Source organism: Mytilus californianus, unplaced genomic scaffold (genome assembly GCF_021869535.1).
Source record: "Mytilus californianus isolate M0D057914Y unplaced genomic scaffold, xbMytCali1.0.p SCAF_6, whole genome shotgun sequence".
NCBI classification, from domain to species: Eukaryota; Metazoa; Mollusca; class Bivalvia; order Mytilida; family Mytilidae; genus Mytilus; species Mytilus californianus.
Window position 1 is genome coordinate 26,478,180 of NW_026262712.1, and position 14,358 is coordinate 26,492,537.

Consider the following 14,358-nt stretch of genomic DNA (forward strand, 5'->3'; position numbering starts at 1 on the left):
AAAGGGCGCTTGTCCATTGTAAAATTTTCTGTTAAAGTGACCGCTAAATTGTAGCTTTTGTTATTTATATAAAAATAAGGAGATGTGGTACGATTGCCAATGAGACAACTACAACCAAAGTTCAAATGAAGTGGATTTAAGCAATTATAGGCAAAAATACGGCCTTCAACAATGAGAAAAACCATACCGTATAATCGGCTATAAAAGGCCCAACATGAAAAATATGAAACAATTCAATTGAGCACATTTTGTTTCGTATAAAAATATTTGTATAGATCGGTTACAGTCGTTATGTCCACCTAGATATCCAGTTATAAGTAAAATAAAAAAAAAAGAAAATAAAAAAATGATTTTTTTCAGCTACTGTACAGTAAATCGAATACGGCAACTCACTTCTACTAAGTAGCATTTTTGATTGTAAGATGTATTGCAAGTTTAAAACACATTATTTTCAAGATTAAATTCTGTTTGCGATGTAAGTATTTATTATAATAACCTTACCTTGAAACTTCAGATTAGTTGTAACATTTGCCCAGAATGTTTTATTTGCTATTGTATAACCGGCTTTGCACATATATTCGCCGGAATCCTCTATCTCACAGCTCTCGATGGAAATAGTCGACCTGTTGCCGAGTTGTTTCACTTTCATCTTTTTAATTAATATCCCGTTGTAAAAATGAAACCAGTCATCGTATATCATAGAACCACCTAGTGAATCACATACAATGTCCACTGATGACGACGAATTACATTGAGCATTCTGTTTTATCCTCAGGGCTGGTGGATCTAAAGATTAATTGTGTAGTTTAGTGTAATATCTCTACTCCAAGGGTCTATAAAGAATTACATTCCAAATTGCTTTAGTATTTTTCTAGTGTTGTTCAGAAAGCAAGCAGCATTAAGAATTTTTTTTATATACACATGTCACCATATCTTGACTTTGTAACACTTTTCTTATACAATTTATATGATATAAGAATTCTGCATTGTAATAATAGGTTCACCTCAATTACGCGAAAACCCGTCTTGTCAGGTAACCTTTTTCCCTGTTTCACAGTTCAAAGGTCACCCCTCTAAAATGGTAAGTTTTCTCATGTTCCGAGGGTAAACTTTAAATGAATAAATATACATTAAATAGTGTTATCAACTCCCACTTTGGAAAATAGTGGGACATGATAAACATGCCCAAATTCCTGAACCCAATATTACTAGCGTAAAGTTCCATTACAGGCCATTGACAAAGCGGTGTTAAGTTAGGTTATATGTGCAATGGGAAACAATAGAAGGACAATTCGCACTGTGTAACAAATACAGAAAGGGGGTGCAAATTGTTGAACAAAATCAGAAACATTTGTTCAAAACATTGAAATTACAAACGTAGCGCTCATTAGATTGTTAAAGTATATACAAAATTCCAATTTGCACATATGGCTTGACACAGCCAAATTATTACACTATCTAATCCCGTCAATGATCACCGGTCATAGGAAAAGCTAAGAATGCGAGGAGCACAGACCAGTACATTTAATTCGAATTCTCCGTGGTAAATAAAAGAACAAAACTTATTAAAAATTGTCGATTCTTGTTTGAGGGCTTTCTTTACATTAGGAGACCCGAACCATATGTGGAATAACTAAATGTACTATATCCCTAAAATAGTTCTTACCTATTCCGAACATTGTCCCTAGTCAAACTCACAAAGACGTAACCAATAAAACTAAATGTACTATATCCCTAAAATAGTTCTTACCTATTCCGAACTTTGTCCCTAGTCAAACTCACAAGACGTAACCAAAAATATCTTTGGTTAGTTTTGAAGACAAAGCCATACTATAATAAGTTACTCAAAGACCACCTTAGATAGTTTAATAAGTTACCATAAGCTTAAACATCATAGCTCATTATCTCTGTTCTATTTACTTGGTATGCACATTTTTCTGGACATATATAAAACTATACTCACCATAAATGTCAACAATGATACTATCACTCTTATAAACCTGTTCACCATTTTGAAATTTCATTAAACATAATACAGTCATAGTACTATTTCTTGCTGATGCATTTATAACTAATCCATACTCCTTTCCATCTTTGTCGCAGTGACACACGACATAACTTAGTGGACATCTTGTTCTTAAATGGGCAGAATAGCATCCATTGTCAGTACTCCGCAAACTGGTGTAAGTTATACCATTAACAAGAAAATCAGCAGTTAATCCAATGGGTGTTTGACTTGATGAACACACAACATGTATAGCTTCTTTTCTTTTTACATACTTTGGTCCAGTAAGATTTATCTGATAGGAATAAGTTGGGGCTAAAATACATAGACACCTATTTATTCAAAATTATAGTTGTAATTAAAGGCGAGAGTAGTTAAAATCTCGAAAACGTAAAAAAAAAAAAAAGATAAATCAAGGTAACAGGATTGTATGATATGATCTCAAAAAGGAGAAAGAGTGGATGCGTCTACAAGTTAATAGTCTAATTTTTGCATGCGTCACCCGGAGACACAGTCGGTTACATTACAGATCAGACGACTATACTGGTCTCTTCAGATCTAAGAATGCAAAAACATGTTAGTCAGTTCAGCAAGCGACACATTCTATCGGTCAACCAATTCGTGGTGGAGACCGTAAAGCGTATGTGTCGATTTAAGTTGTTTATCCCAAATGTTCTGCTGAAACACATCTCGATTAATATACTGTTAAATCCTGAGAAAATATTTCAAAAATACCAGTATCTAGGTCTGCGATTTTTGGTATTGCATTTCAATAAAAATAATTGTTTACAAAGCCCGAAAATTTAGATACGATCTATGTGAAAAATTGGATCGTTTGAATAAACTTTTTTTAAAAGTTGTCAATTTAACACAGAAGTAAATTCTTTAAATATAGTTTTTATATGGTATTAACATTGATTATTGTTTTGACAAATTTAACCAAACTAAATATTTATCGCTATATTTGTACAGTTATGAGAACTAATGATCCTACATTTTGTTTATTCTGTTTAATTTTATTTTGCCTTTGCGAAAGGCCAGGACTGTTTATGACGTCTTTACACTTAACTCGTTGGATGTATAATGATTGCTACTTAAGTCTGGGAGAACATGATTCATTTATTAATAGGCTATGTACTATTTGGTCTCTTGTGGAGAGTTGTCTCATTGGCAATCATACCACATCTTCTTACTTTTATGTGAACTAGCTTTCAGTAACTGCGAGTACTCTTATTTCGGTGCTTTGTGTTTATTGTTTTTATGTTAGTTATTTTTGTACCTCGTACCGACTATTTATATAACCCTTTAGAATTGATTTTTAAAGTTTGTTGTTACACTGTGCTGTAACATCACTGTCTCAGGCTAAGGGAGGGTAGTGCGCCCACAAACATGTGTAACCCTGCCACTTTCCTTATGTGTCCAAAGTCAGGGGCATGTAGTTAAGTGGTTGTCGTTGATGCATGTCTTTAATATTTGTTTCCGTAAATGGTTTCGATATACATAAGGCCGTTAGTTTTTTCGATTGAATTTTTTTCACACTTTTCATGTCGGGACCGTTGATGACTGATATACGATGATGGTTTTGCACTTAGTTGAAGGCCGCACGGTTATTTATAATTGCTTACAGTCACTTCATTTGAATTTTGGTAGAGAGTTGTCTCATTTGCAATCAAACCAACCATCCCCTTTTTTATATCTAGAAATGTATAACCACGTTTAATGATTTGAACATAAAGATTTAAAATTGGTGCAATTGGTCATTGGGAGTAGTAGTGTAGATCATCAGAAAATCAAAATAAGTTACCAATTTCGATGAAAATGTCCAAAATATACTATTGATACTAAGTTATAAACGCCTTGATAAGATCGTACGTATATGCCAACAGTTGATATTAACATATTTATTGAAGTTTTCAAAGCTCACCTTGCCATAACAGGAAGTACAGCATGAAAAATGAAATCATATTTTAACAAATAACACGGATAAAACTAATATCTATTTATAAAAACGAATAAGTTTCCGTCCTGTTATTGATATCATTTCTCGAAATGACAATGATAAAATAGAACTTGACATGTGTAATTACTGTAGACTGGACTTCGCGGTTAGCTTTATTTATAAAAGTGGCTTACATATTAACTACATAGTGACGCATCATATGTAAAAACGAAAATAAAAAAAAAAAAAAAAAAAAAAAAACAGAAACATTTTCGTTTTTAGTGAAAAACAGTATCTTATAAAGCCCAAAACCCTTTTTACGTCTAACATATAGAATAACAGTAGACAAATTTATGAAAGTGAAACAGAGTTTACAAAGGACAAAATCAAAATATACCTACATTACGTTACTCATGTTACTCGAATATTAGCAAAATAGCTTGTGATATTGTTAAGTTTATAAATTAAATCACTTGTAGACCGCACTTTACTATGATTGACTTTAAACTGTGATAATTTATGATCAAATCTAAAATGAAAAAAGAGCCTCATTAGTGTCTTATCATACACAGTTAATGGTTGCCAGATTGATTTAGAGAAGTGCAAATCATAGCCCCCAGTATTATGATAATATAGTAGATGTTAAATGAATACTTTTTTAGTTCAAATTGCTCAATACTTCACGGTTTGTGTATGGCCTGTCTGAAGGATGGAGATGAATGATGTATCTGTTTGCAGGATTTGCAGCATTTGATACCACATGAGCGGCATTCTCCAGAGGAAATAATCGGCGTAGACTATTCAGCCCTTACCAGCATATTCATCGGACACATTGGTTGACTGAAAAATATCAGTGATGCTCGGAAAAGGTAACACGTGGTGTGGATAAGTTTATAAATTAAATACTTTTTAGACCGCAGTTTACTAGGATTGGCAATAAACTGCGATTCCGAATAAGTTATGAACAAATCTACAATAAAAAGAGAGCGTAATTAGTGTCCAACTAAATACTGTATTGTCAGAACGTACATAGATGGTATCATAGAGAACATGTACAACTTTAGTCATCTCCTCACATGCACGTACAGTTCCAGTAAGATATGTCGATCGGAATTCTATATTACCAAAATGTACGTCGAATGTGTGTAGAAGAAGGTCAACCACTTTAATCTTATCATCTAGTTCAAATAAGTATATAAAGCATATTTTGTTTTCACTACAGAGGAAGGCTTATAAGGAATGCAGGAAATGAATTTGCCAAGACCTTTTTCAAAGGGCTTCTGTAAAATATCTATCATCTCTTCACGATAATTATGTTGTTGTTCCTGCGGACACAATTTCAAATAATATTTTTCTTGTATGTAATCCGTACTAATACGAATTTCTTGTAAAGATATAGGAATAATTGAGCACTCAAGTAATCCTACATACAAAACCATATAATTTGACAAGGATGAGATGTTTGCGAATCATAAGTCCTACATGGCTTAAATGAACATTACATTGAACAGCAAGTCTGAGGACTTATCTTGTTTTTTTATTTGATACAAAAGCTTCACAAAATTGCGCACAATCAACGATACAGTGCCGTCTCATCTGCATATTCAACAAAGACATTTTCCGTTAGATTGACAAAACAATCTGTAAAAGAAGGTCTTCAGAAATACTGTGAAACTGTTTACTCGCGTATTGATATTGACCATATGTGTATTCTAAAAAACTCTAAAAAAAAAAACTTCTAGATACGCTTTATTACCCATTTTGTTTTTCTTTGTTGACATATTTGTTTTTTTTATAGTGATTAAGTTTATAACACAATGTTGACTCCTGTACCCCAATTTTGACATTTGTACCTAGTATGTTTGTTTGTTTTTGCTCACACATAGATGTCAATATAATGGAATTGAAAGGTTTAGCTAGCTTAAAAGCCAGGTTAAATCCACCATTTTCTACATAAGGAAATGCCTGTAACAAGTCAGTAATATGACAGTTGTTTTCTATTCGCTTGATGTGTTTGAGCTTTTGATTTTGCCATTTGATAAGGGACTTTCCGTCTTGAATTTTGCTAAAAGTTCGATTAAAGTTTGTTATTTTACCTTATAATTGAAATAAAAATCACCTGTCTCTATTTAAACGTATTTACAATAATGTATATTAAAACTTTGTTGCTTTTAGTGAACCTATTACTCTTCATGTCTTGTAGAGATAACAAAGGAAATGCTGAAGTATCATACTACCTTTGGATACCAAATAACATGTTTATGAAAGGGAAACTAACGACAATTGATCATAACCCAAGCCATCAGACGATCTGTTCATTAAGATACAAGTCGTTATCGTTATAATTTCCCATATAAAAGAGAAAAGAGAGATACTAAATGCTGGTGGCATGGACAACAATATCTTAGTGCTGTACGATACACAGGTCATATTGCACATTTCATTCTTTAAATTTTCAAGTATCTGTTGATGATCAACACATAAATGCAACCATCACTGCAAACGATGTACCGGATTGGCAAGTCATGTAATAATAAAAAAAAAATAAGAAGATGTGGTACGATTGTCAATGCGACAACTCTCCACAAGTGAATAAACCCATACCGCATAGTCAACTATAAAATGCCCCGAAATGACAAATGTTAATCAATTCAAACGAGAAAACTAAAAGCCTGATTTATGTACAACATAATAAATGAAAACAAACGTGATATACAGCAACAAACGACTACCACTGAATTACAGTCTCCTGACTCGGGACAGGCATATACAGAATGTGGCGGGGTTAAACTAGTTTGACGGCGCCAACCCTCCCCTAACCTGGGACATTGGTGTAACAGTACAACATAAAAACAAACTATAAATATCAGTTGTAAAGGGCTTAACTCATCGGATACAAAGCAGAAACACATTTAACAAAAACACAGAGTGGACGTGGCATGGTACTTATACATCCCCACAACACAGAGACATTACTTACAGATCTGAGAGTACTCGCAATTACTGACAGCTAGTACAAAGCCAATTATAACTAATACAAAAATCATGCATTTAAGTCTTGAATGTCTATCAGTACACATCCAACATCCAATGTATTTAGTGTAAAGACCTAATTAACAGTCAGCTAAAAACATGACCTTGTGTAATACCAAGATACAGGTATCGATAGCATGTAGATCATTAAATGTGCATACATACATACAAATAATATATAGTTTGATTTTAATTTACTGATAAAAAAATCAATATTAATACCAATAAACACAATATTCAAAGATCTTATTATAGTATTGAATTGGTTTATTTAAAGGATCGATAAGCTTTTGCTCCTGAATGGAATGGTGAAGCGTGGATTAACTGTGTCTATGATGAGTTAGGGATTTACAACAAACACTGCCCACCAATGCCATTAAAACAACTCTCAGGACTATTAAAAATGAAATATGCAGACGACGAACAACTATCGTACTTACAATATTGATAGGGAGAACTTCAAATAAAATGATTTAAAACACCTTATATGAAAACATTTCCATGATTATCTCTCGCAGTCAGTCCCAGATAGAGGATAAAATACTCCCATACCCTTAATTATAACTATATCACCACAGTAATTGGATCATATTTATGTTCTAGTATCGAGCATGTTTTTTTTTTTTTTTTTTTTTTTTTTTTACAGGAGAAGGCTTATACAGGATTCCGGCAAATAGATTTGGCATGTGATTTTTAAAAGGATAATTTTATTAAATAAAAAAACGTCTGTCCCTTTTTGGATTATTCTTAATAAAACTATGCTGCCTGCGGTGAAAATTTCACTCTTGCAGTATTTTAAAACGTACTTAAAGTAATAGTTCTTACGACTGAAACATAAAACTAGAGTTATAATTCTCAGGCACATTTGTTTCATTCATTTGTCCAATTACGGAGACATGATTTTGTTTTAATGTCAATGGTTTAATTTAAATTTGCAAGTTGTTTTTAATTAAAAAAAATAACGCCTGCTCGTCTTAATGAATGGTCGTGTACAAACAACTCAATATACCGGTTTTCATGTACAAATAAAGTGTGCTATAGAGGAAATACATTTTGTATCGATAAAACAGGTTTTTTATTTTTTTTTTGGTTTTTGTTGTATTGATTTGTTCCCAATATCAACATTGCTCATATCAAACGCGTTGATGCTTAGTTCCTATTGCCAAATGTCGTGCTGTACTAATTTTTGTATACCTCTTAATGAACTATTTTGCTATACTATTAGGCAAACAATAAAATCTCAATATAGTAGGCTGTGGGCTCTTCGAAAGTTAGATTTTAAACTTTAAAAAAATGAACAATTATTACCCAAAAAGGGTATTAAAACAAAACAAAAAAAAGTGATTTCACATCATAAAATACGCTGACTCATCTATACAACATTTTAAAACACTTTCTTATATAAAGTAGAACAAAGAGACAGTGGCATATAACTTAACATTGCTATTCTATAAAATGCATAAAGAACTTAAAGCAAATACACACACGTAACATTTGTGACATATGTTTTTTTCTATAAATCCACCTTGAACAGTCTGACAATCATTTTTGGTTTTTTACATCGGGTCAAATGATTATTCTCCGAGAGGGAACCACCTCGTTTACTGTCCACCGAAAATACAAGTTCTTTGTACGTAAATATCATCTACAAAAGAAATAATATAATATTGGTGAATGTTACATCACAAGGAAAAGTTAGGGTTGCCTTATAAATCCAAAGGATTTCACAAAAATCATCAAAAATTTGATTACAAGGTATTCTTGCTGTTTAGAATAAAAACCGTTATATCCGCACCACCTTTCAAAATAATTCTTTTCGGTTTGAAAATGTTATACATTCGCAGAATAAATTAACTTCGTATAGCACATACAAAAGGTTTCTATATCTTATGTCATCACTACAATTAAGACTGTTCTGCATACCAAATATTTATCTGTACAAGTTATCAAGCATATAAATATTTGCTAATATACAAACAAATCCTGTCTATATCCTATATCAGCACGTTAGTGCAAATCCGCTACAGCAGAAATTATTAAACGTGTTGTTTTCAATTTTTTACATCACTGGGTCGATACATCTGCTGGTGGACTATCAGTCCCCGAGGGTATCTTCAGCTAAGTAGTCAGTATTTCGGTACTGACATGATTTATAACAAACTGTTCTAAAATTGTCCGTTTATAAATTTTGAAATTATAAAGAAACTAAGGTTTCAACTCCTCCAGGCAAAGTTGACCTTAGATGAATTTGGCTATTCGCTTTAGGTATTTTTGTCATATAGCTCTTCAACTGTACTTATACATCCCTCGGATTTCAAATGTTTGGCATTGAGTGTTCCTGATGAAGGTAAATCCAGAAAAGCGCTTCGGACGAATGAAATTATTAAACGTGTTGTTTTCCATTTTTTGCAGCCATATATCTCAGTAGACTCACTTTACAAAATATATCAAGAGTGTACATCAACCGATAAAGCAATATGTTTGAATACATTACAATTTACTTGAATTAATCGCTCCTTCTTCTTCTTAATCATTTGCTCCTTCGTCATCAACACAATTTAAACCACTTGATCCCTCGTCAACTAAATCATTTACGTCTGCGCTAACCACCGATATTGTTTCATCAGCTGATCCATTTAACTCTTCTTTGACATCTAAAACATGTGTCGTAATTAGCAAGTTTAAAGCAACAATGGCTAATTATATAATACGGAATACATTATGCGATGAATTGTTTGAATTTAACATTGGTGTAAGTCAATCATACAATTCAAATTGTTCTTACATGATAGCACGTGTTTTTCTTTTTGTTTTGTTTAGTTTTTTGTTTGTATATATATGCACATTTTTTACAAGTATTAATTGTTCGATGAAGAAATAAATAGTCATATACAGTAATATCAAAGATCCAACACACAATTGTGAGTACCCCTCCCCCCCCCTTTTCAAAAAAAAAACAAAACAAAAACCCATGAAATATGCAATATTACCAATTGATTAGAACTTCTTGCCTCCAAATAACTACTTTATTTTCAAAGAGAAAAGTCCTTCATATTAATGAAATACCTTTGATTCTTCTGAGGAACAGGATTAAAAGAGTTAGGCATATTATTATTCCAAAAACAATGAAAATAAACGATCCTGGAAAAGAAAAAGCCAAGTTAATATGTTTTACAAATCGACATGTGTCAATACAATATGTTCAGCTCTCAATCTTACCAAGTCTATGGTGACGTAATCGTGCTTGCCAGTAGACTATTTCTTTCATTACGAAAAGAAAATCAATGTGGTTTTATTGTCCAACGCGAATCCGTTAGTTTGATTGGCTATCAACAGTCGGGCGTCATTCCAAAATTAACCTTCATATCAAAATGAAATGTTACATTCGTGATGACACATGCTGCCACAAAAAAGGAAAACAGGTAAATAAAAGAAAAACTTGATAAAACTTTTTTCGTGGTCTTATTATCATAAAATGTTATTATAAGAAATGAATGCTTCTTTTTGTAATTTTATTGGGGTGTTAAAGTGTTGATCGTGCACATATTTTTAGAAGGAAGGCTTCCATGCTTCATACAAAATGTGCTTCGTTCAACACTTTTACACCCCAATAAATTACAAAAAGAAGCATTCATTACTTAAATGGATATATACATAAAAAATTAATAAGTCATGTTTTGTGATCCGAAAATTAATATTTTTCAACTGTCAGGGGCAAAATAATGACCCTTATCATAGCTTCATCTTTTCAACATATATGTAGGTGTATTTTTTTAACCAAGTTCGAACTATCAAAACTAAGAGACAAATCTTTTTATTTAAATCTAAAAAGTTTTCTAAATTTATCATAATTTATTTCGGGATTTTGTATCAGAATGCATTTACACAATTTCATGGAATGTAACGTGGCAGTTTCTTTGTAACGGAGCGAATTTGTACATCAAGATTTATCTAATTTTTTATCAATTATTATTGATTTTAAAAATCGCAATACGTTTTTGTTTCTCCAAATGGCATTTGACGAAATTTCTTTAATATAATTGAAAAAAAAATGAAATTACGTAGGGCTACGGTCATTGTGTGTACACAAAAAGATACGTTTATTATATTACGTCGGTTAAACGATAAGGAACCCTTTTAGATAATAGTTTTTTTTATTTCATGCGGAATTTGTTTTCCGATCTAATAACATAAAGAATGTTACAGTACTCAAATTGCACAGAGTACCCAAATTGCAAAGAGTACCCAAATTGCACGGAGTACCCAAATTGCACCTATTCAGCAAAAAAAGCAGCGGAAAGATTTCTTTGAGACTAAACAATTCTTATCGTTATGATTTAACTTTATACACGTCTTTCAACATATGTTGATATATTTAGATATTCATAAAACGTTCACAGTATATATCAACAAATGAAGTATTCACTGGAAAAAGTAAAATCTACGGAAACGTCCCATGCGACGTCCTCATTGAAGAAATATAACAATACATTTGTTTTACGATTTTTAAGGATGTAAATTAAAGCATGGATGCAATTTGGTTACTCCTCATTACAGAATCATGGATGGTTTGGAGGTCTGTTCAAACAATTTTTTCTATGATTCATCATGGATTTGAAATTAAATGAGTGTACCTAAATACTAAATAAAATCAGAGTGGAAACGTTTGTCTGGATCATAGATAAACGTAGTTGACAAAACTGTCAAATTAGGTGTAATTTGGTAACCTTCAAGTTAAGTATCCAATTGTTCAAAAATAATTCAATAAAACAAATGCATTTTTGTAAAAGGGTTCAAATTCATTCTTCAATACAACATACCCGAGCATAAATCTTTTTCAAAAACACCAATCAAAGCGCCAGAAACTAGCACCAATAGTACGAAGCTAATGAAAAAAACGATTTTTATATCTGAAAGAAAAGCGCAAAATTATTCATTTGTCAATAATCGTGTAGAGTCATTTGTTATTTAAAGGATATCAACTAAACATAACGTCATGTTTAATTTGTTTTAATGTCTATCGCCGATTTTTTATTACGTGACACGTGTGTTTAGGAAACTCTAGCCAAGAATATTTGCAACATCGGAAGCACCGTGAAAAAATCCCTTTAAACTATTATATTTGCACATTTATTGTAATGCAAACAAGCTAACATTGATTGATGGTGAAAATATTTCATAAATTATGTTTCTTACATGGTTATTGATAAAAGATAGGCGTAAGACACCAAAGAAATATTCAAACGCATAGTTCTGAAAACAAATTGACAACCGTCGTGTTGTTCATGTAAGTACAAACCCGGTGATAAGTCTAACTCAGTAGGTCATTCGAAGATGACCGGATTGCGGTAAAAACAATTGGAACACATATCTGTCGTCATATGTGAACAATATATTTCACAAGGGCCAACCAACTCGTGATGGTGTTCGTAAAATTTTCGAAGGGATGATTTCAACTTCAGCACTTGGAACGCTTTGTTTAATAGCTTCATAGCAAACATCAACCCTCTATCAAGAAAATCATAATTAGGTAATGCAAGCCCTTGAATGTCGAATCAACAGGAAGATATATACTCCATATGCAGGCCCTGATAGAATTTTGTACATAGAAATGAAAAGTTTACAATTGGACATCATCTCTTGTTTCATAAAGCTTTGTTCTCAACCCATCATCGCTCTCAATTTCTAGATGTGAGTCAAAATATTATGCAGACTTAACTGTACCTGTTGTATCCTTTATTTGAAGTTCGATGGAATAGATGCGTTCAATATAGTTACGTATCATAAACGGGTTTACTGTGGATTGATGAATTTCAAGTATATGCAATTTAGCCAATAGGGAACCAATTCAATGAAGCAAGATTTGGTGAAAAATATATAGTTCGTTATGCAGTATACTTACCCTCTAAAAGAACATTAATAAAACTCCCCTTAGAATTTAGTGTTTCATGTTATTTCGTTTAACTTTGTAAATAAGATAATGTTCAGTTTGGTAGTTTATAGGTTTTATACGTGAATTGCTTTATGAATTTTTGTTAATATGGAAAATAATGCAAATGGCCTGGGAAAATTTCGATAAATGATTACTGTGGATTCATTTATTTTCGTGGGTACCAATTTTCGTGGATTGAGGAAAACTTGCATATTCGTGGATATTTAAATTCGTGGTTTTGGCAAAGTCTGCATACATTCCTAAAGAAAATTTGTAATTCGTTGAACATTTAAATTCGTGGTTCCCCGGTACCCACGAAATCCACGAAAATTAGTATCCAACGAATATTAATGAATCCACAGTACCCTTTATTTGTGTTTGGTCTTTTAAAACTTTTGTTATTCGAGCGTCAGTGATGATCTTTCGTAGACGAAACGCGCATCTGGCGTATACAATTCTAATCCCGGTATCTATGATGAATTTATTAGATATATAATTCACATGATACATACCACAAATGTGCAGTACGATACTATAGAATATGCTTACTGTTGACTGAATATTTTTTACATCTCTTTGATTCAAAACATTTGTCTATCTCTTTTGAAAACAATGCTATTCTTTTGAAGACTTCTCCTATGAATATAAAAAAGCGTAATTACACAGACGAAATCATTAATGAAATGAAAATGAAGTTTACTGTGAATTGATCAAATTCAAATATATAGTACAAAAGGAACACACAGACAATGCTGACTATATTTTGCTTTAATTTACGGAAAGTTTTATTGTTGAAATTTATCGTCTCTTGTTTTTTGTTTTTTGTTTTCATTTTTTTCATTTTTTGCGTATTGTAGACTTGTTAAATCTTTTGAATATAACAAAACTATGCACACCTTTTGATTACTTTAAATCAGAAGCATGATGACCTATACTTTTGTCTAATATCCAACACAATCGATAATTTTTCACAACAGAAATATTTATGCTAAAATATTCATGATCCCTATCAATTTATAGCATTATTGATCGTGGACCACAAAGACAATCCAATCATGAAATGTGACGTCAGCTTTGAAATATGAATGAATTTTCTGTTTACCCATTAAAGATTATAGGAGAGGATATTTGATAAACCATACGCATTGTGCACCATGTTAAGGTGGCTGGGCCCTTTAACAGTGCGCATATTTTAACGCATGTTTCTAACGACGAGCGCCTTGGAAACAGTCGCTTTGAGGGGTTTTCTCAAAAATAGTTTTGACGACATTGGAACGCGGGCGTGTATGAGAGCACCCTTTCCCGATGTCAACAAACCATGCAAAACGTTCTACAAAACAGGAAATACGTACGGTCAAAAATACAGAGCGGTTTGTTCATTTTTCAGAAAAGGACAGAATTATAGATGATATATCAAAGCATGACATTAAAAAAAAAGAAAATATAAAT

General features: G+C 32.2%; 1 long non-coding RNA gene across 1 annotated transcript; it reads right to left on the reverse strand.

Annotated features, from left to right (window-relative positions):
• Positions 1-8,364: 8,364 nt before the first annotated feature.
• Positions 8,365-11,881, reverse strand: LOC127705348 (uncharacterized). Its single transcript, XR_007983845.1, has 4 exons — positions 11,798-11,881; positions 10,044-10,118; positions 9,479-9,631; positions 8,365-8,622 (listed from the first exon to the last, which is right to left on the reverse strand). It is a non-coding gene; the product is annotated as an uncharacterized LOC127705348 (long non-coding RNA).
• Positions 11,882-14,358: the final 2,477 nt, after the last annotated feature.